Source organism: Euprymna scolopes, chromosome 24 (assembly GCF_053919585.1).
Source record: "Euprymna scolopes isolate OS-2025 chromosome 24, ASM5391958v1, whole genome shotgun sequence".
Lineage (NCBI taxonomy): Eukaryota > Metazoa > Mollusca > Cephalopoda > Sepiida > Sepiolidae > Euprymna > Euprymna scolopes.
In genome coordinates, this window is record NC_136505.1 from 88,063,750 (window position 1) to 88,088,749 (window position 25,000).

The window sequence follows — 25,000 nt, forward strand, 5'->3', positions numbered from 1 at the left end:
TAGTGGATAAACAGTAAAATAAAATTTCATGAGTTACAAATAGATGAAAATCTTACGAATTTATCAAAATTGTGGCTACAATACACGAAGAGGAAACATTAAGAGGTTTGTCAAAGTAAAAAAAATTATATCTACTTTTAAAAGTAAGTGAGGACTTTGTATATTCATTCTTTTTGTGGGCTGTTATCCTCATCTTGATAGTTGTTGTTGTTGCTTCACCACGTTTCGACCAGGTATCTGGACTTCTTCAGGTAATTAATCATGATGGGATAGGGATGATGAGTCTCTTAAGTGTATCCTCAGTAATTATTGCCTTTCATAGTCGTTGTTTCACCACATTTTGGCAAACTAATCCTCTGGCCAGCTTTGGGTAAGATTGAAACCGCCAACGTTAGACAATACTACCAGGAACCGTAGAGACTCGACAATTCTATCCACTGTGCTACAGGCCCCGAAGGGCGGTCAAGGTTGGATTTTATGGTCTTATAAATCCAATTTTGTGTTCTTATCTGGTCTTCCATTCTTGGCTCTATACCAAATGGTATAATACAGGGTGGCCCACTTAAAAGTAACCCAATCTCTCTAATCTTTCTAATCTTTCTAATCTTTCTCTAATCATTTTTTTTTTCAAGATTAAGCGGCCCATTAAAAGTAGCCTAATCTTTCTAATCTTTCTAATCTTTCTCTTAACGATCAACTGACACCACAAACAAGATGGCGCTACATGCCACATATCTCATAGATCAATGACACGAGTTCATGACATGTTTACAGAAGAGAGAACAATAAGAAAAGGGTTATGACCACCATGCTCCCCAGAATTGTCATCGTGTGATTTTTATCTTTGGGAGACTTTAAAACAAAAAGTTTATGCAAATAATCCTCACAATCTAGACCAACTAAAGGAGAACATTACCAACGCTATCAGGAGAATCACCAGAGCTCTATCTGTAAACGTTGTTAAACGTGCCCAGATATGCATAGATGTCAACGGGAGCGCTTCCAGCATTTTTTATAACGCTACACGTAATTTAAACAATAAAAGAATGTTGCTCTTTTTTTATTACATTTTCTGAGCTACTTTTAAGTGAACCACCCTGTATATTATTTAAAAATTTTCTTTTTTTTTTCTTTTTTTTTTTGTTGAGTTGGCCAGAACATGGTAAAACAACAATTATGAAGATAAGGATAAGAATAAACACACAAACTATGAAATCTTATCTCAAAGGATCCTCACCCCCACCAAGAAAAAAAAAAAAAATAAAATAAAAAATATAAAAATAATATATAAATGAAAACTCTCCGCTAAATCAATATCTTTACCACCCCTCCCCCTCCTCTCAAAATGAAATTCTACTTTTTTAGACTGTTTTAGAATCGGAATTGGAATCAGCAACTGTATTGGAATCAGGAATTTACAACAGAATTTGTAATTGTATTGGAATAAGAAAATTACTGGAATCGTCCATCATTACAGATATAACATAATCCCAAAGTCATTTTCGAAACACTATGTATATAAGCACCTGTCGGTCGCAACAATAAAACTGTATTTCATAGATGGTTGAATAAAGATCCTGTAATCCCAATCACTCTTTCTATCCATGGCGTCACTCTTTACTGACTAGAAATACTTGACTGGCTGTTTTGTTGTGTGAAATTGTTCAACTAGAAATTCATCAGATAAAACTAATTACTCCAACAAAAAATACACAATTAGGGAAACATTTTTTTATGGGTATCAAAAAACTTGATAGAAAGAAAAACAAAAACAAAACTCATTATATACGAGAATGTAATTATCGAGTTGATCTTTGAAAAATAAATTATTGAAATGAATCGAATAATGTATGATTTATTGTTCAAAGGAAACCAATTTACCAACTTAATTGCAAACAAATTTATCTTATGAAAACTAGAGGGTGGAATTAAAGTTGTCGCCCTCGAGAAAACAACATTAGAGCTTTATTTTTAAAATTTTATTGAAAAATTAATTCAGACAACTTGATTATGTAGTAGAGCTGATAACTATTCAATGTAACCGCCTTCGGCCTCAATTACAGTCTCGATACGAGTCTGAAACTGGGAGCATGCCTTTCCAACAAGCGCCAGTGGAAGCTCAGCGAATACTCGGCGGATGGTGGCGATCAGGTTGTCTTTGGTATTGTAAGAGGTCATGTTGGTGATGTTCTCGACGTACGACCAAACAAAGTAGTCCAGTGGGTTCAGGTCAGGAGATGATAGGAAGTTAATAAGAGAGCACAAAATCGTAGCACTCCTTCTGAAACCAAGCCTTGGTCTCTTTGGAGTTGTGGACCAGCACAGAGTTCTGCTACCACATCTAGAGTTTGCCAGCAGCCATCTGATTGCACCTCGGGATTATCATACTCTTCAGCACATCCAAGTACACTTTGGTGTTGACTTTCAATCTGACTTCAAAGATGTGAGGTGCCATAATGTGACGCTCATTTGAAACCACACCAATGACCATAACCTTGGCCGGAAACTTTGTTTTCATCACCCTGGGCATGTCCATGTTATTTGTGGCAATCCAGCGATGTATTTTGAGGATGCTAGCAATGGTCCTGTTGTCATAACTTGGATTGGTAGAGAGCATGAGTTGTACAGTGGCACATCTCCGATCTCGCTCATTGGACATTGTGTCACTTTCAGACATGATAGAAGGTTTCTATCGCTCTTGGGATTTGTACACAATTGGCCAACTAGTAGATGGTCTGCAACAAAAAAGAAAACCTGTTTTCATCAAACGGAAATGGAATCATGTCATCTTTTTTAGGGCGAAAATTTTATCGTTCCACCCTGTACATAGGGTCTGGATCCATTGACTGCACAAAATGAAACTATTGAGAGGAGGATTGGAACAGCAAGGAATCGTGGAACAGTCATTAGAGTACTTGGAAAATTAATTGTAAAAGTGATATTCTCCTAAAGGTTAAAGGTTTAATTTTCAGTGTGGGCCACCAAAAAATACTGCAAATTACTTAGAACCTCTATCCAGTCCTGGCTGACAGAACGAGAATATGCTACTCCTATGTAGTAAATAAAGGGTTTCGTTCAAAATTTCGGGGTTTTTGTTGTTGTTGTTGTTGTTGTTGTTGTTGTTTTAGATATGATTTTTTTTTCTTTTTAATTCTCTCATTTTTGTAAAAATGCTTGTAGTTTTGAAGTGTTACTTATTTGGGTGCTATTTATAGGAAATAGAGCCGAACAGAGGAGCGAATAAATCAACGTTTATTTAGCCGGTTACATCAGGGCCTACACAAAGGGAGGTAATTGGTTTAGTGCATTACTACAACGTTTATTCAAGCCATTCATAACCATAAAAAAATCTGATATTCATGAATAAACAGTTGTCGAGGGGGGTGGGGTCAATCGTGGGTGGCCAATTCTTGTGGTTAAGCGCAGATGCAAAAAGGAGGATGAAGCAACACTGTCAGTTAAGACATATCTTATTGAAATCAAATTGGCTCTACTCAGCAATTTTTATTTTGGATTTTTTTCTTTTAACTGTCAGAAATGTTTTTGTTTATAATATTTTGGGCCATCCATAATTATTAAAGTCTGATTTTCAAGAATAAATTCTTACAATATGGCACCACAAATATGTTTGTGGTATAAAACTCAATGCTGTAATATGAGTTTGATAAAAAAAATTTTTTTTAAATACAGTACTTAAAGAAAATGGCATATCTACACAGCGTTGCTTGGGGAGGGGGACCACAACAAAATAGAAGTTTAAAAGTGTACGGAATATTTTTCTTTTAAAACTTCCCTCTGTCTGTCTATGTGTCTTTCTATCTCTCTAGTGTGATACTTAATAAAATGGTGTAGTTTGCTTGAATCATTGTGTAATATGTATAAAGAGGAGTCACAATGTGAAAAATGGAAATGTGCTAGTGTTGAGAAGGAGAGCAAATACAAAGTGATATTTTTTTCTTTTATTTTTCAAATTTGAATTTTTATTTGTAATAAATTTTGGATATAATATATGAAGGGAAACATTAAAATGTTTTATAAGGTGTTGAAGCAGTTGGTATAATATGTATAGAAAAGAGTTATAAAAGGCTACTATAATGCAAAAAGTGGAAATATGCAGATGTTGAAATATGGAAGGATATTTTTTAACATTACCTGTTCATATGAGTTTCTGGAGATTTGAAAAACCTACCATTTGATAAGGAGGGTTTTACCTCGAAATATTCCATGGAACACGGTTACACACATTAGATCACTGTCCAGAGATTTTTACTTAACAAGTAAGATTTACTATAATTTAAAAAAAGTAGTTTCCATTTTGTGATTTAATCATCAAACCATTTTTTGTACATGTAAACATTGAGTACACACAAGGTTCAGTGGTATTACTAGAAGATTTAGAGAGGATAACCAATTTTTGCGAAACAAGTGTAAGACAATGGAGATCAATGAAAAATCAGATGTGGAGAAAGTATATCTGGATTGCAAAACTATTGAAGTTGTCGAGAAGTTTACTTATGTTGGATGGAGAGAAAGTGGAACAGATGCTTGTGTGATTGCAAGAGCTTAGTGCAGATATTGGGTAGCGGGATAGCACTATGGTCAAAGGAAAGTAAGTATGGGCACTGCTCGGACAGAAAGAAACTGCAACCTACGGTCTGTACAACTGCAAAGAAAACTATGGCAATACTTCAAACTCTTTATTTGAGAAACAGCATGAGTAGGGTTCTGAATCAGAACATCTCGTTCGGTAGAGATTGCCATGATGGACAGGTGGCACTTGATCATCATCAAACGACTCTCCGACAGTGAGAAACATACGTTGACAGTCTGAACACCTGAGCAAAAGCAAAAAATGATGAGCAACAATGAATTCATAAATGCCTCAAGGGAGAGGAGATTATGATGATGAAGAAGAAGAAGAAGAAGAAGAAGAAGAAGAAGAAGAAGAAGAAGGAGGAGGAGGAGGAAGTTCAGGGAACTTCTAGCATTACGAACCAACAGATTATTACCATTGTCAAGCAAGGGAAAAGCCTATCAAGCATGTATGTGCAGTGTGATCATGTACGGATGTGAAATCTTGCCAGTCAAAATTAAGGATATGCATTGCATAAAAAAAATGATATGAGAATGGTGTGTAATATGAGTCTTAAAGACAACAGGCTTAGTTAATTAAATCTCGATAGTATAAGGAGATGTGTGTCGAACAGGAGACTTTGATGGTATGTTCATGTTGAAAAGATACTTGGGAGTTCTGGGGTTAGTATATATAGAACAGTTGAGGTAGCAGGTTCACTTCACAGGGTAAGGTCAAGTAAAACATGGGAAAGAAGTGAGAAGAATGGACTTGAGAGAAAGAGGGATAAATAAAGACCTGGCCAGAGATAGGTTTGTTAGTAAGTAAATTTCTTAACATCAGCCAATGCATGCATTTGAATTTTAATTTCAGAAGAGTTTCTGATGACTAACTAATCCGTATAAATCCTGGAGATGAAAATGGGTTTTCAGTGGTTAGCTAATCTGTATGTCTTGAATTTTAAAAACTTGCCGACAAAGAGCAATGATCGTTCTCATATTAATTATGTGCATTCTAAAAGATCCAATATTTATATGGAGAGATTCCAGTTGCTAGTAGAAGATGACACCATTTGGTTAGTCAGTTCTTATCGCCAATGTCTAGAATGGTAGAACCTACCAATTTTGCTTAATCATACCCCCATTATATAAAAAATATTGCAACAGAAACCTTCTCAACATCTTTGTGTGGGGCATGGTGAAAGAAGACACCAACAGATCCAGCTACAATATGCAGAGCTTAGAGTTTAAGTCAGGAGACAGGTGAGGAAGGCCTCTGACTTGTTTCAACGCTGTTATGAAAGCCAAAGGCAAGTTTATCAAGTGAAAACAACAGAATAAGTCACAAAGACAAACTGACCTGAATAAATATCAAAAAATGAAAGACCAGTGTTATTATACTTTTTCTTAGACAGTAACCTTGCGAACAAATATCATCTACACCTTGTATGTTTTGAGTGTAAAACTCTCAATGTTTGATTAAAAACAGCCTTTCATTGGTTAATACAGAAGAATGGGCTTGTTGTGTAATCATATATGATTGGTCAATTTAATTTTAGGTCATTTTTTTTTTTTTTGTTATTTATAGAAAGAATTGAACTTAAAACTAACAAAACTTGTAGAACCGTCTTTCTAGATCGAAAATATTGCTTTTATTGTGTATTCATTCAACATTCAATAATGCACACAAAAATACATAAAGTGTGATACAGTGAGTCCATAGTTGATTATTAAGCTGGGTTTAACATCAGGAATTCTTTGTGTTTTGTGAGCCATAAAAAATAGAATTCACATATTTTTAGAATGATTTAACTCTCTTCAAAACAATATTTTGTTTGTTTTTGAATTAGATGAGATTCTTCATTGTTTTCTTTTTATCCCCAATTTATTTTCAGAATTGCTTGATTTGTACCTCTGAACATTTTGAACAATTGTACAAATTGGAACTTATAAACATTTGAACAATTTTGAAAATTTGAATAACAGTTGAACCTTTGAATATTTGAAAAATTTGAACAAAAACTTAATATTTGAATATTTAAACAATTTTTAATCTTTAGCATATTTTTTTTAAAAAAAGTTGAACCTTTGAATATTTGGTCAATTTTTAATCTTTTAAACGTTAGAACAATTTTGCACTTTCAACAAAAATTAAACATTTGGAATATTTAAATAAAAATTGAACATTTGAACAAATTTTGAATCTTTAAAACTAGAGTTACCAACTTTGTTTCGCCATAATACCAAGCATTCCAGATTAGCTTACAACACGATGAACATTAAAAGCAAGAAGAGCATGAGCTCTGTTAATCATAATTTTCTACTTTAAACCAACAGCAACATACAGACTATAATACAATTTTAAAAAAGCACAGCACAGAACCTACCACATAGAGCTCAAATTGAGCAACAAATCAACTACAACCAAATGTAGAAGCCCACTGTGCACTGAGCAACTTCTCTACTGAATGCTGCTCTTACTGACACTGCAAGAACTGTTCCTATGAAGAAAAAAGTCGTTTCAGTAAATAGTTGACATTGTAGCAAGCTTTGGCCTGTGCTTATTGCAAAGCTGTCAGCAACTTTTGGGATAAAAGTGACCCAGACCAGGACATGGAATGCTTGACGTCAATTCCAAGCCTCTTCCGGTCATTCCGAAATGGTTGGCATCCTTATTTAAAACTGATATTCTCTAGTGTAAACCATGGAGGTGATGCAATGCATAACAAATTTATGTTTAAATTCCAATAAATTTAAAATGTATATACTAGCTTAACTTTGATGATTGCCTTGTCACCCTTTGCGTGGACATGAATATTTTAGATGGTGGTGGAAGGTGAATAACATAAATAAAGAGTTAACAGTGAGAGAAGTGGTGAGAGGGATAGACTTAAATAAATAATTGAGAGAGAAAGAAAGAGAGGGGAGTATCTTTTATGACATCCCCATATATTTTCACGGGGGGGGGGGCAGTGAAAAATGTATTGTCTGTATCAGCTTCATTGAGTGACCATACTCCTCCCACTCCTCACCCACCACTTTTTTTTTAAAATCTAAAGGCCCTTGCATGAGTTAATAAATCACTGCTTGGATCACCTGACCTAGCAAGAAAAGGTTCATGACTAAAGGGAGAGGATATCCATAGAATGGATTAAATATATTTTGAAGTAAAAATTGCTATCGTCTGTTTATTCATGCAGCTACATTGTAAATCATATATACACTTTTTAGCCCCCAATTTATGCTGTGATACTATAAATGAAGCAAAGGAGAAAAAGTGTGGAGTAAATTTTTATCAAGTGACAAAATATAGAAAGTTTTGAAATTTTAAATTAACGCTAGTTCAAATAATACGAGTAGGTTCCTTTCACACAGCAAAAATGTTTATGCAGAGATGCTCAAAAGTCAATTTGTGCGAGTTGCATGTCAGAATTGTTTATGCATTTCAAAGGGCACAGCCATATCGCATAACTCACACTTTGATACTTGACTAGAAAATCTTTATGTAAACCTAACTGTGTTATTAATGAGGGTAAGTCTAAGCCTACCACTGGACTCACGAGGAAGCAGATTGTATGCTCCTGAGAGAGATTGAACCGGCCAAAATGAATTGACAACGAACAGACAGCTAGCCTCGACAGATAGAGTCGATTGTATCACACACCAAATCCAGCCGACTTTAATCCATGTTAAACGATGGAGTTGTGTTATTTCTTCCTCTCATTTTAATATATTTTGTTTTACACTTTTGAACCCACATGCTCCTCTGCTAACACTTACCAATGTGAGAACCATGATAATCACGGACAAGAGAAGAGAATTGAAATAGAATAAAAAATTCACAGAACGCATAATAATGAGGTTGCGATGTGTTGGCAGCGAGGGGGGGGGCGGATGACGTTAGTATCACAATGCTATTAATTCCCTGAAGAAATTAAAGAGGAGAAAAAAAGAAAATCTACATTTCCACTAATTTATTTCTGGCCAGGTCTTTATTTATCCCTTTTCTCCCCAGGTAAATTGCTATCACTTCCTCGAGGGTTTTCCTTGGCCTTACTCTGTGAAATGAACCTGCTAGCCCAACTGTTCTACTGACATTCCTAAAACTAAATGCATCTTTAAAAAGTAATAGAAAAAACATTTACCTGCTTTTTTTTCTGGATTTATATATTTTATTTCACAAACAGATGTTAACAAAACCAAATAAGTCGGGCCAGGGAGGGGGAGCTATGATCATCCTTATCACTGCATTATGGATTTATCTAAGGTATTCCTAGTTAAAGTTCTCAGTCACCATTATACCACATTCATACCAAGGGTCGTCCTACTTGAGATTCCCAAATGAAGTCATTTTTTTAATACTCTCTGTAGAAAATAGAATTTTGGAAAAATCGTTTTTATAAAGAAAAAAAAAATTATTTGGGGAAAAGTTAAAAAAACAAAAAGTATTAGGAAGGTCCTGCCAATCCTTTCTAGATGATAATCTACCACAGCTTTACAGCTTGATGGGAACCCAGATAACAAGCAGATCAATATCTAAATAAGGCTGAATTCTAGATGGGCGAAGGATAGAGGGGGAAGTATTCTGGATTTTCACCAACTGGAAATTCATCTGCCTTCTGCAAAAGCCATGTCAAAAGTGATTTTTGTAATTACTCTTTGTCAGAAGTCATGTGATCAGAGATCCAAGAGTGTATGGGGATGAAAAATGAAGAGTAATAAATAGGGCTAGGACAACAGCATATTCTTTTCCTTCTTTTGACTCTCAGGTATATATCCGTTGATATCTTATATGTTTTTATGGAGAGTGATGTGGTTCTTGGTTGATTAACTGTGTCTAACTGTGTTGTATATATACTTGAGAGTCAAAACAACGAAAACAATATTCTGTTGTCGTAACCGTAGTAATAATGCAGGAGAGGAAACAGGATTTTGTTTTTAGAAAGGGGATGGGCCACATGGTGTCTGTATTCTGACAGCATGCTTTTTAAACCATCTACAAAGTTCTAATACTTGATTTTTTAGTGAAATGGTAGACTTATGAGTGCTTGACAAGGATTTCATTTCTTTGAGCCAAATTTCTATTAGAGAGGGGTAGAAGGCGCCATAAAAGTTACTCCTGACCAATAAGAGGCGAGCGGAAACATAAATTCCCTCCCCCATCTCGGATTAAAATAAAAAAAAGATGGCAAATGTGAATCCAGAATGGAGCCAGTTCGAAGGTCAAGGGAGCTAAAATATCTTGTTATGGAAATAAATTGCTTTTTCCTTTAATCGGTTCTGTTTTTAATTTTCATCCTTTCTGGTAGTAATGCATTTCGTTTTTGTTTAATGAAGAAAATGCACGAACAAACACAATTAAACTAGTTTATGTGAACAATAACCTCATTCCAGCTCTGCCCCGTCTAACACTAAAGGTAGAAAAACTTGTTTGTAGCTGATATGCTACATTAATTTCTGCTTAAGGATAAAAAAAAAAAACCCAAATTTTAATATTCTTTATTACAACATTAATGCTGTCATGTATTGGCCTGTTTTTAGAAAGTGACTTCCAAACTAAACTATCTCTGGCCAAGTCTTTACTTATCCCTTCTTTTCTCTCAAATCCATCCTTATCATTTCCTGCAAATTTTTCCTTGGTCTTCCCTGCCGACTGACCCTGTTACCTCAACTGTTCTACATTACATCTACTAGCCCAAGCATTCTCATCCATTCTTCCAGTATGACCAAACCGTCAAAGTTTCCTGCCCTACAATGTCCAAATTGAATCATCCTTTTTGGTCATTATATCTGACCCTGTCTTTAGGACTCACATTACACAACATTCTCTTTTCAATGGAGTGTGTAAATATTTCTACTGGACCATCTGTAAAAATTTGAATACCGAATGCAGCAGCAAGTCCTGATAACATATATAGAACAGTTGAAAATAAGTCATACAATTCCTATGGCGGCATATCTAGAAAAAGGAGTTATTAAACCTGACATAGTGATACAGAGCAAGAAGGAGAAAGAAACTGAAAAGATGGTGGGATCCTTCTACTGCTCCAGTAAATATTTAATTGCTGATGCAATTCTCTACCTATATAAGAGACAGGTACATCAAAGGATGGAATACTGTTGCCACATCTGGGCAGGAACTGCTAGAAAGACCTTGACAAGAGTTAAAAATAAACTTTGCAGACTAGTGGGGGATGCCATTTTCTCTTCCCTGCAACTTCTTTCCCACAGAAGAGACGTTGTGAACCTCTCTCTGCTTTATCGTTATTTTCATGGCAAGTTCTTGTCTGAGCTCCAATCTATGCCCCTCCCCTTGTCCCGACTTTCATGAAAAATACTCATCTAGCTGAAAACACTATCAATAATTTCCCCCACTCTTTATCCGTGCCTAAACCTAAACGTAGATTCCATGAACAAAGCTTCTTAGAACTGCACACCTGTGAAACTCTTTTCTCTTTCTTGCAACCTCTTTCTCACAGAAGAGACGTTGCAAGCCTGTCTCTGTTTTATCATTATTTTCATGGCAAGTGCTCGCCTGAGCTCCAATCTATGGTCTCCCCCTCACCAAACATTCACGAGAAACATTCGTTTGGCTGAAAACACTATCAATAATTTCTCCCACTCTTTATCTGTGCCTAAACTTAGACGTAGATTCCATGAACAAAGATTATTTCTTAGAACTGCACACCTGTGGAACTCTCTTCCGTTTGCCTACTTTCCAGCTGACTACAATTTGGTCGCCTTCAAGTCCAACATAAACAAGTTCTTGATGAGCTGTCCCCTTAAGTAATCCAATTTACCAAATTTCCATTAATAGCAATTACTACGATATTGTCCCATTGATTATTGCACACTCATTAACCCTTTTTCTCGAGTGACCTCTGAGCCTTGATAAGTGATGACTGCTAAAAAAAAAAACTTAGTAGAATTTAGTCCTCAATGATGCTGGGTTAAACAGAGTTGAGATGGAAAAGATAACGAAATGCCAAGGTCTTATGTATGAAATGAAAAGAAACTGGAATCTTAGGAAGATCTCCATAATTCCAGTAATTATAGGAGCAATCAGATTCATGAAAAAGAATTTCAAAAACTACCTGCCAAATATACCTGATAAACCAAGTGCAAGAGAGATATAAAAAAAAATTGCACTTAAAAGGGATGGTTAGAATCTAAAAAAAGATCTCTCGGTTGGAATGTATGAGATAGAGTCAAATGATAAGAAAATTAAAAGAAAAATATAATTTCTCTTCATGCAATGCAAGTTCTTAACCCTCTCTGTCCAGATCTCGTTTCCATTCATTATCACACATCTGGTAGATTCTTCCTTTCATTGGCATTTATAATGCTCTACCGGCTAGTAACAACAAAAGTTCAAACTTATTCCATTCACTCTTATCTCTTGCAATCACACTAGCACCTGCTCCACTAATGTAACCAAGTTCTTTTTTTTTTTTTTTTTTTTTTTGGGAGTCACCACTTATCAAGGCATGAAGGCCACTCGAGGATAAAGGTCAATGAATGTAAGATGGTAGTGTAATAATCGTTAATAGTCTAAATTGGATAGAATTTGATTATTTATGGGGACGGCTCAATAAGAACTTGTTTACATTGGATTTGGAGGCTACCATGTTGTATTCAACCAGGAAGCAGGCCAGCAGAACACTGTTTCACAGGTGGGCAGTTCGGGAAAGAAGCTTTGTTCATGAAATCTGCGTTTAGATTTAGGCACAGTTAGAGAGTGGGGGAAATCGTATTTAGTGGTTGTAGCTAGTCAAGTGTTTTTGTGAACGTTTGGCAAGGGGGAACCAGAAAGGTCTATATATTATTACACTGCACTCACATGTCTTATATATTCTTCTCTTCGTTGACAGTGGTAACACTCTTCTGGTTAGTCATGAAATTGTTCTATCTATACATATCTAAAGAGCAAAATGGCGCGCGGGTTTATGTATGTCCATGAAAGGCTTTTTGGGTGGGGTTTCTTGCGTCGGTTAGATTCTGGGATAAGTTTTCTTATACTCCATAGGTTTCTTTCTTTTTTTTTTTGATCAAATTTAAAAAAAATTCCCTCAGTGCCGTCGTCTCTGCCGTTTGTTTGTCTTTTTCGTATAAATAAAGCAAAACTAACTGAATGCTGGCACCAACTCCCGGCCTTCTCCCAGGCATTATCTGTTCTGTAATTGGTCCTCTGTCAATGTAGGGGAAACCCTTCATACTGAGACAATTACTATTTATTTGGATACTTCCAGAGTGCCCTCTTTTTGGGGGAGCTGATTTTCCCTCACATTAAAAACAGCCTTCGCAGAAGGTTTAAAAGCAATGCCATTTCTGCAAGTCATCTTTTTGATTGACTTTGTTAAATTTGAACGCTTTACACTTCCGGTCACATCATGGAGTAGGGGTAAGACGTCAGGTTTTCTTTCACTTTCTTTTCTGCCTTTGCATTATGGATTTGAGCCTGCCTGCCTACTACCACTTATGTTTATTTACACCTCCAAACACCCAGGCAACGCCAGGTGCCCCTGCTAATCTACTCCTAACTCTTGTGATCATGGCAGCACTAGTTTCTTTGTGTGCGCCAATGGTATTACCAAGGTATCAGAACATCATCCAATATATTTTCTCCACAATCTCATCATCCAATTTTCTCCACATCCCAATTTTCATCCGTCTCCATTGTCTTGCACTTGTTGCACATGAGCTGATTATCATCTTTCAAGTTACCAGTACTTCTATCACATTTGAATAATCAATGCATACATGTTTTTACTAAATATAAAAAGTTTACCTGTATCTCAATCTGTATGGTAAGCAACAGAGCACCACTCTTCCCTCTCTGAAAACCAGATTAGCATTTTGCCTAGGATCAAAGTGCAGTATTTGCGCAAACATAGCACACACGGTTTTTGATTTTGTTCTTACCCAGCCCGTTCATGGTAACCTCTTAGCTACTTGGATGAATGGGTTCTGTCCTTTTTTAAAAATTTTTTCTCAAAGATATCCACTCCCCACTTTTATTGAACTTTTTAATTGATTATTATTATCTGAGAAAGATATCATCAACCCACAAAACTCCACCCATATTTCATTTTCTCCCACTTAAATCCCACCTTTATTTAGAGATCGATATGGTTGTTCTAAGAAGAAACAGTTGGAAACGCCCTCTTCAACTGTTGCAAATATCGGCTGTTCAGGAAGTATGGTTAGGAGGTGGAGGCTCACATCGATCCTGAGTCGTCGGTACTACTTGAAGTAATAGCATGTGTGATTGGCAATATCAACCCGTCATAGTCTAGGGAGAAATGCAAGGCGTTTCTCATGATCTTGGCTGTAACTAAAATAATAGTGAGGATAACGCATCTTCGAGGATTACATTTGGTTGAATCTTTTTTTCATCAGGATTTTATTTCTCAAGCATAAGCTTAAAGTTAAAATTAGATGTGACAGAAAAAGGATGAAATCTCACAAAATTTAAGAGAAAAAACAAGATGCAAGATTGTGCATACGAAATGAAGCATTACACATGAAGTTCTTAGTTCTTTTGGAACTCAGATCAGTTAATGTAGCCTATTAGCTTGTTGAATGATCAAGTCCTGTCCTTTTTTATTTTTCGGTAATAGAAATCCAGCAAGATGTCCACTCATCACTTTTATTTTGACCTTGGCTTCCCTGATTCTTTTTAACCTCGGACGGCAGTATTTACTTACAAATCACACCCCTATTTCCTCACACATTAGTCCCACTCCCATTTAGGGATAAACCTGCTTGTTTTTGGTTTTAAACAAACCAAAAAGAGTGGCTGGTAAATTTTTTTAGAAAGAGTTCTAAGTTTCTTACTAACATGTTTTTATTTGGTTTCTGCTTTTTTTTGTCTTTTTTTTTTTTTTTTAATTATATCATCCTCCATCTCATAAAATTCAAGAACAGTTGGATACAAAATGCAAGATGAAAGTGAACATTACACACGGAGTTTGGGGTTTGTTTAGAACCTATCCCAAGTCCTGCCCATTTAAAATTTTTCAATAATAGAGATCCTCCAAGATGCTCACTCTTTACTTTTATGTCAACCTTGGCTTCTCTGATCATTTTTTTTATTCTCTTACAAACTGCACCTCTATTTCATTGCTTCATACTTAATTCCCACTTCCAATTAGAGATTGATCTGCTTTCTAAATAAACCAGACACAATGACTAATCCATTTCTTAGAAATAGTTTGGAGTTTCTTACTAGTTTCTATTGGGTTTCTTTATATTTAACTAGCAGGGGGGCACCCGGCGTTGCCCAAGTGTTTGGAAGTGTGTATGCTCGGGCGGGGGTGGGGGTGTTAATCAAAACATAAGAATAAGCGAAGTAAAAAAAACAAAAAAGAAAACAGAAAAACGAACGTTAACACTTCTTTAAAAAATCTGAAAAATAAAGCGGGAGGGGGGGGGTACTCGGGCGGTGGGAGGGGGGTAATCAAAACATAAGAATAAGCGAAGTAAATATTTTTAAATATTAAATAAAAATTAAAAAATCGAAAAAAAACACAAAAACAAACTAACGTAAGGCAAATGAAGGATGGTAAATGCAAAAATCGGAAAAACAAAAACAAAAAAGAAAACAGAAAAACGAACATTAAAACTTCTTTAAAAAATCTGAAAAATACCCCCCCCCCAAAAAAAAACACGTGAAAAATGGCTTAAATAAGCCTGTTTCAATATTAAAATTTAAAAAATCGGTGGGTACCCAGCGTTGCCCGGGTGTTTTTGGGTGTGTGTGGTTATGTTAATGAAAACCTAAGTAAAAAAACGTTAAAACATCTGAAAACACGTGAAAAATGGCTTAAATAACCTTGCTTCAATATTAAAATTTAAAAAATCGAAAAAAAAAAAGAAATCTCACACCACAATTCGAACCCAAAACGTTTAGATAATGACCTAACGCTCTAACCAACTGAGCTAACACGACGTACATGAAATTGTGTCAGTTCTTCAAATATTTAAACTAAATCAGGTTACGTCGTCTGACGCATGCGTAGAACTGATCTCGTCATGAGACGACGTTTTTTGCTACCCCTCTCCCCTGTAGAAAAGTGCTGATTTCAGGGTGAAAAATTAACGTTTTTGGCCAATTTTTCGATATTTGTCGGGCAAAGGTGGGGCTTTCATATGAGACCAAAATTCTGAATTTTTGTTCTGTCTGTCAAAAGTTTTTAGCAGACACACAAACATACATACATACATACATACATACATTTTCGCTTTTATATATATACAGATAATTTGGATTATTTCAATTATTCCGACTACTGTTCTCATCTAGGATTTTATTCTCACATAGGTCTGTACATAATTTGGAATTATTCAATCCACGAGGGTAACTTGCTTTCATTCTATCAGCTGTGATCAAGTAGAAGTCTTAACTACTTTATAATTGTATTTTTTTAATAATTCTCGGTATCAAAATTCAACACACAACTGACAAAACTCACTTCTGCCAAAAAGAATGCCCTTCTCTGATCAACAGGCTTTTTATTGACACCGTCTGCCTTTCTTATTATACGCACTGATGTTTCATTACCTCAGGAGATCGCCAGCCTATATGTAAACACAGCAGCCATTTTTTTTTCTTTCTTACCTTATGTGAACACTGCATGCAGAACAAAATGTGGTTTGTACTAATTTTTAATCATAACTTTAATTCAACCCAATAAGGCATACTGCCACTGAGACAAAAAAGATTACTATGATTAGGGAGCAGATTTATAGGGGGAACCCTAAGTGGGAAGTTGAGCAGCAATATGTTTGTTTACATTACATTTTAATTTCTGTATATTACTATGGTCAGTGAAGCATAGAGCATGGAGGGAATTGATCCAAGGAAAGAAGCTAATATTAGAGTAGGATGTTTTGCAGCATCTGGAGATCTCTACAATGAAGGGGTGGAATTTTGCTGCTAATCGAGTTTATTGGAGATTTTTATGTTGAGTAGGTACAAGAGCATATTTCATAGAAGTATTTGAGATGCAACATTGTAGTGATGAGACAGGGGCTGGAGCTTAGTAGACAGTGTGGGACCTTTTTGTATGTTGTCCGACAGCGAAAAACTAGTGGTTGGTGCACCAGCCCAGATCTGATGACAATATTCCATGCAAATTGTGGTTTTATAGAAATAAAGGATACTGATAGGTGCAAGGAGTTTTCTCACCGGGTAGAGAGAAGCCACCTTCTTTGTAGCAGACTTGGTAATATCTGCTTTGTATTTATTCCAATTTATATTGTTGATGAATGTTAGGCCAAGGAGTTTGAACATTTGACTCTCGGAAATGGTACTATCCATATGACAGCAGCAGCAGCAGCTGTATGCAAATGACTGAGCCGTGTGCAAGATGACGTCACAGCAAAGAAGAAGGAAAGAAAAAATTATAAAAAAAGAAAGAAAAACATGGTCGAGAAGGACAAAGATAAATGTGTAAAACAGGTGGGCCGAGAGCGACAGGTAAAGACGCGTTCTAAACAAGGTTGGATAAAAACAGAGTCTTGTTAAACACATTTGAGTACGAGGAGACTTTTGAACAAGAGACAAGGCATTATTCTGGAAAGCACCTGTAAATAAATAGCTGTTGTTTCACCGAAAAAAAAAGAGTGAGTTAAATTCTTTCCTTGTTTTTTTGTTTCCTTGCGACTGTCTGCATACAACATGTGGGTCCCAGGTGTGGACACGTTAACATATGTGTAACATTACAGTTGTCTTGGTAACATTGAATGTGGCCATCAATTTATGGACTCATTCTACTACAGACTGGCTGGAGGTTATTTTCCAAGAATTCGGGCCATTAATTTGGATATGTGTGTGTGTGTTTAATTTACTCACATGTCTAAGATAGAGCATTGTGTTCCATTTGAGGATTCTTGATAAGGTACAGAAACGTATCTGCAATTTAATTGGCTCCCACCATTTCTTCTTCTATACACTCTCTCTCACCTCTCTCTCTCTCTCTCTCTCACACCCACACACAGATATAATGTTGTTAATCTTAGTCTTTTCTATAAATACTATTATGACATGCATTCTTCAGAATTATCTGATCTATTTTCTTCTTTTGTTCTAGCTCGTTTGACTCATTGGTCCAGTGGTCTTCATCAATTCCCTGTTTTGATACCTCAATGCAATCCAGCTTCCTATTTCAATAACTTAAATGACTTCACACCTTATCTGGAGTGATTTCCATACTTAAATCTACTATCAGACCATGTATGGAGTACATTTGTCATATTTGGGCTAGTGAATCCCTCTATCCCATTTGAGGGTTTTAGATAAGATGCAGAAACATATCCGTAATTTGATTGTCCCCACTCTATCTTCTCTGCAATCTCTCTCTCAAATGTGATATTGCTAGTCTCAGTCTTTTTTTTTATAAATACTATTCTAGCATGTGTTCTTCAGAATTGTTTCATGTATTCCCTGCTTCTTTTGTTCCAGCTCGTTTGCCTTGTTGGTCTAGTGGTCTTCATCAATTCACTGTTTTGATGCCTTGTTGTAACACAGCTTTTTATTCGAGTAACTTCTTTTCCAAGAACCACAATGCTGTGGGTAGAACTCTTTTCATGGTGACTGCTTTCCTCCAAAGTATAGCTTTCATTTCATTATCATCGTTCATTCTTGTTAGTTCTTTACATCAAGTGGCTTCACGCTCTGTCTGGGTTGATTTCCATGAAACAAACATTTTTTATGGTAAACAATTCATTGTTGTTACTGTAAACGATTCATTGTAGACAACTGTAGTTGAGTTGATACAAACAATCAATTGCTTATTACTTCCCCCCCCCACTTCCGGTATAACAGCTGCCCAGGCGAGTCAAAGCACCAACGAATTGGGTACTTTGTCTGCAGTGGAAAGGAGACAGTGATTATCCCAAATGGTCAGTTGTAGACAAACACTTGAAATGATGTGAGTCGTATCTGATTATATAAATGATTCGTTTGCACCAGCAGCCAATGATATTTTAGGTTTAATACAAGCCGGTGAATTTTGCTATTTAATGCATTAGTTCAGCGACTAGCTTGACACATAGTTCTAGCTGGTTTACTCCTTGTTGCAGTAACTTTTGCTTGTTTAAGCCAGTGTTCGTTAAAGCTGGTGTTCATTGCACGTCCTATTTGTTGAAGGTGGTACTCATAGAATCTCTTATTCTTTGAAGATGGTCTTCGTTGAATTCCCTGCTCGGTGGTGGTTGTATTCATTGAATGCCCTGTTTGATTAATGCTGTTTATTAAAAATTGTGCTGTTGAATGTCCTATTCATTGCTGTTTGCATTCAATGAATGCCCTGTTTCAGGAAGGTGATATTTGTTGAATATCTCATTCATTGAATACGTTACTTGTTGAAGGTTGTTTATTGAATGTCCTGTTCGTTGGATATTGTATTCGTATAATCTGTTCACTGAATGATCTGCTTGTTGAAAATTGTATGCGTTGAACGCCTTGCTCATTGTATGCCGTGTTCAGAAAAGGTTTTCATTAACTGGCTTGTTCATTGAAAGTTGCATTCCTTGAGGTACTGTTGAATGGGTTGCTTATTGACGAATTGGGTTTAGGGATAGGGTTCGTTCATCAAAGTTTGAGTCAAAGGTTGGTCGATCTTTGAAATTTTCTAGGCCTCATTCGTTGTTCCATGGAAGTCAGGGTATAAGAAGTACTCTGATCCCATTTTATTTATGACGATTGTAATAAGCCAATATTTTACCAATCACAAACATAACTTTGATGCTGAAAGAATTTATGTGACTAAAATAGGGATTAATTCCCGGAAAAACTATAGACAATCTTTCACTATAAGAGTTGCTATACAAGTTGCCCTGTTTTAAACAATACATTCTTGTTTAATCATTGTTTACATCGATTGCAGTTAATTAAGTCATTTGTTCTAGATGTTTGTTGTAAACATTTGAATTATATTGCAAATATACCCACACTTTGCACGGGACTTTGCTATATGCTCAGGTACTTGCTTTGTGAACATCCTTGCAGTAAGTGGATGTTGTGAGAGCTGCACTAAATATGACCTTAACCTTTTACTTTGACCTTGAAAAATAGTATGCACCATCCCTAAGTAATGGACCATCATCATGTCGGATTTGGTCATGATTGGTCGAGTGGGTGGGCTGTAGGAGAGTATATATACATAGGCTATGATTTTGAGCTTTGGCCTTTACCTTGAAAAATGGTGTGCACCATCCCTAGGTAATGGACCAACATCATGCCAGGTTTGGTCATGATTGGTCTAGTGGTTTGGGCTGTAGGAGAGTTGTACACACACACACACACACACACACACACACACACGCACACACGCACACACACACACACACACATGAACACTACAGCTTTATATATAGTGTTGAGGGGGCAGGATGGTCTGCTTGTGTGATAGACGATCCCGTCCTCATGTGTATGGTGAGTGTATTGAATGGTAGAAGGATTGATGAGCAAAAGGTCGCATAATGACGAAAAACGCACCAGTATAAATCAGTGGAGGAATGCAATTTATTTACATAAGTTTATATGAGAAATATTAAGAAAGAGATAGAAAGAATAAGAGAGTTCGTTGAGAGATGAGTAACGTTATTTGCGATTGATGAGAGGCTGACAGGTTTGTCAGGTAAGCTGGTTGGTGGCCGATGCCACTAGAGTGGTTCTTGATTACATGTTAACTGCTTGAGGGTCCAGCGTGAAAGAGAGAGAAATATAAGAAACAGGAAGCCACATGGCTATGTCACTCTCCAAGTTAAAAGGCGACAATCGAATTCGTCTGGGAGTTTCCATTCTCATAACAGGGTGTTCCAATAAAATGTATACACTCTTTAAATGACCATAAAACAACATTTATTATAAGAAAGAAAAGTTTCATACATCAAAATACTGTGAACAAATATAGAAATCAGCTACTTATCGAAAGAGTTCAAATTATTGGCCGTTGTGGTCCATGAACAGCTGACAACGCTCACTGCTTGAATCGAAAACGTTCCTAATCAGTTCAATTCGTATGTTGACACATCTTCTTTCAATGGTTGCTTTCAATTCATTCATTGTAGCTCGTTTTATTGATGGCAATTGTATGCAATTCATTTTCTATTGGCCAACAAGTTTTCAGCAATAAGTTGCTTTGTTGTAAACAATTATTTTCGAAGTGTCTTGTAAATGATTAATGTGTCAAGCATGTGTAGAAGCACCCCAGACCTGTGTGTACGTAATTTCATCGAACATCAAACATCCCTGGAAATGCATTTGCACAAGAGTTATATAAAAACAAGGCCTGAGTCATTCGAGAGTAACTTTACAGGTTGCTCTTGGATCATGTCAGCATTTGTAATTATCAACGTTATTGTTAGAGTCAGTGTTGGGTTGTATTGGCGTTACTGTTTGCATTCATGTTGGATTGTATTGGCGTTGATGTTTGGGTTTGTGTCAGCGAATGTTCTGGCTGCTTTTATTGACACAGTTTATAAACTAAATAATTATTGTAAATTAAAAATTCTAAACAACATTTGTAAGCAACTCGTTATTGCCTGTAAATCATAAACAATTCATTTTCTACAGCTATTGTACAATAATGTTGTACTATAAGTTGCTCCACTGTAAACAATTCTTCTCGATAGCTGCTGTAAATGATTCATGCTTGACGTCTGGTGTAAAAATTTAATTTTAGACGGTTATTGCGAATCAGTAATTCTTAACGACTTTTGTAAGTAATTTTGTATTGCCGACAATCGTAAACAATTCATTCTCTATGGTTATTGTAAACGATTTATCAGCCATGTCGCCTCTGTTTTTTGCAGCTACGTGCAAGGAATATCGCCAATGTATGTAGGTCCTCAATAACAAGTTAATATATCTTTTGTAATAAATGTCTATTGGAGAGGAAATGGGTGGAGGCAATACAAAAGAAGACTAAAAACCAACCTTCCTTTACGCTTGACTACCTCTGGTGAAACTCTCGATCAACCTTGACTCTCACTTAACATGATCAAAGTGCCTGACATAGTTAAGCCGAGACACCGTGACATCGAATTTGCAAAATATACCTGCTTTTTTTTTTTTGCGTTAATTTTGAAACAACAATGGGTAAGAAAATCGCACACGTTATAAATATGCATGTACTTTCATATCAACCTGCATTAAAAAAATGAAACTGCGACACTAACCCTAAGTTTTGAGACATTGTGTTGAACAAAGATGGCGGCGTAGTTCAGATCAGTAACCAAGATGGCGACCAAGAATCAAATGCGATCCGTCGCATAGTTAACCTCTTAAGTTCTGAGATATTATGTTGAACAAAGATGGCGGCGTGGTTCAGATCAGTAACCAAGATGGCGGCGAAGAATTAAATGCGGTCCGTGACGTAGCAAATGGCGAACTGATTGAATCCAAAATTCAACAATTTTTATAATAATTTTGCGACGTTTTCATTGTTTGTTTGGCACAGCCGTTGGTTATAAAAATGATTGGCGAATCCATTCGTCTCATACCCCCCCATCACAAGTCAAAAACATTTTACACTAACCCTAGGCAGGTTTAACCAGCTTTCTCCAAAGGAAGAAGTTTCATGGGAGTATGAAATTCACAAGTGATCCCCAGTTACATGTATATCCCTATTAGGGGAGATGAAGATGTTAGGTTTCTGCAGCTCTTGCAGGGAGGTGTCGACGTCTTCCTACATACAGCGCTTGGAATTCCCAAATTGGTCACCCATTTGGTACTGTCCGGGCTTAACATTTGTCATAGCATATGTTCTTCATAATTGATTCATTTCATGCTTCCTTTGTTGCAACTCGTTTGACTCGTTGATCTAGTGGTCATCATCAATTCACTATTTTAATACCCCATTGTAATACAGCTTCCTGTTGGGGACTCTCTTCCTGCTCACTGTTTTCCTCCTACATGTAGTTTGGTCTTTTCAGGAGTAAGCTTATTCCAGTAGCTTCTGTCTAAGAACTGTCTTCGTCTTTCCAAGACTTAGGTCAATAAGCATCTCCTGTCTTTGCGATAATTATCTTTAATTCTTTTTAGCTCCTTACATTAAATAGCTTCATGCCTTGTCTCAACCGATTTCCACAAAAAAAGAGTACTACATACATAATAGGTCAACCTGGATCAAGTAGTAGAAATAATATTGATTTATTTTATTGCAGTTTTAAAAGAGCTCATTTCTCCTGGAATACAGAATCTGGATGTGAGAAAGAATCAATGAATGCTGGAATAAGAATATACATATCGATCATTTGTAATTGGTGTACTTTGCCATCTACGAAAGACAGGTTTAATAAAATTCATTAAAATCATTTTAGCATTTGAAGGGCTAAGATCATTGAGCGATAAAGATCAATATTGACAACTGTATTTTTCAGAGAAAGTATACCACATAATCAAGTGCAATGATGAATACATTATTCCCAAGATCTGTATTCAAAACGGTGCTGTTGAAGAACAGTACTAGATCGAATGGTAAACATATTGTTGCATTGAATAACGGTGTCATCTGAGAGAAGTATACTATATAAAAAAAGTTCCAGTGGCAAGCACAGCGTTGCATTCAAAAGAGACTCTTAGCATTTTTTTTTTAATTCCTCCATTTAAATGCAAAGGTACATGACAGTAAAATGATAGTAAAAGTTCTTTTTTGTCTGCTTTACAAAGGTTGCCAACAGGAAATATAAATCACCTCAAAAACTTTTAAATGGAAAGTTGATGAAGCAAGACGTAAGATTTTAAAGGTGATTACTTTATTTTGTCACTTTCATCGGATGTATTAGATTACGGCAGTGCGCTTGAATTCCAATGATACTCGTATTATAAATAATAATTAAAAGGATATTTCCGGAGGATGTGAATTTATTAAAACGCATCTGCTTTTATTAGCTACTAGCAGAGCTACCCAACATAGTATAAGGACACCGTACTTGGCCTTCGGGACAAGATCAAAGTGTAGTATCTATTCCGGCAGATACTGCAAGCAAAGACCCTATGTGGGGGCGACCCCACAGATAAGACCTTGGTCAATGTAGGGGCAACCCTTCATACTAATTGTCACTATCCAGCTCCCCTACTCCCCAGGAAGTTGGTCCCCATTTCCCCTTCACTCCTCACATTAAAAATCGGCCTTGTGCCTAATTTGCTCGGGGGCAAATAAATACCATCTGTTCTTCAGATGCTGCACTTCAATTTCTTGTTCTCTGTCAGTGGAGGAGAAATCCTTCACGACTGAGACAATTTTTATTTTTGTTCCTTTTCTCCACGTTAAAAAACGACCCTGGTGCCTAAGTCTGTCCCGTGGGGAGGCATTGTAAATAGGAACATAGTATAAGGACATGGGTAACAGACCTGCTGACGCTGACAGCAGCAGTCTGCATAAAGATATGCAAATGACCAAGCCAGCTGCATGAAGTGACGTTACAGCAGAGATAAAAAGGCAGAGGTATTCAGAGAGGTGGCTACAAGAGAAGCACGTGTTCGAGACATGTGGGTGATGTTACAGCCAAGACAAAAAGTTACATGTGGTTGGAGAAGGATAAATAAACTGTTTGGGTTTGTTTTACTATACACATAGATTCGAAAAAGTTGTAAAAAAAAATCAAATATATAACAAATAAATGTTATCAAAGGCAAGATAAGTTACTCTTCTACCTATCTGGAAAAGTTTTTAGTGGTTTTACTCACTTTAAAACGTATAATCGGTTCGAAAATCATACAGTGTTTATCGATATATTTTAAAAAGAAAAATGGCGGCAGGCTCGCTGTTGAACACGGGAAGTTTGGGAAAATGAGTTCAAACAAACAAATTATACAAAATACTGTTAGAAACCCACCGAATATATGTCCGCCTATGTCACGGTAACATATATTGAGTGAATTTCTAACAGTATTTTATATAATTTTTTTTGTTTAAACACTCGTTTTCCCAAACTTACTGTGTTCAACAGCGAACAAGCCACCATTTGCATTTTTCAAATACATCGGTAAACACACCGAACAAACACGTTACAGGTAGAAAAGTAACTTATCTTGCCTTTAATAACATTTATTTGTTATATATTTGTTTTTTGACAACTTTTTCGAATCTATGTGAATAGTAATACCAACCCAACTGTTTAAATATTTAGAAAAAAATGTGTTGTTGGAAATACCAGATATAAAAGCTTCTATAGAAATAGACAGCGAGTCGAGTTTTTTCCTTTCTTCTGTTTCCTTGCAATGGAGTTTACAACGTGTTGGATCCGTTAAACCTTTGTAAACCTGTACTGAAAGAAAACATAACGTTAGGGTTTTGAAACAGGACGCTTTATTCACAACAATCACTCATCCAGGAAACAGGTTGCCCTTCACCAAATCCGCTCCTGCTGATGTCCCTCTGTAAAGAAAAGCCTTTTTATGCAGAAGAGTTCCACA

The 25,000-nt window shown here is 36.2% G+C and overlaps 1 protein-coding gene across 4 annotated transcripts in view; it reads left to right on the forward strand.

The window, feature by feature from the left end:
* Nucleotides 1–25,000, forward strand: part of LOC145246821 (pleckstrin homology domain-containing family G member 5-like) — a 1,071,747-nt gene that overhangs the window by 368,330 nt on the left and 678,417 nt on the right. The gene's annotated exons all lie outside the window — the stretch shown is intronic.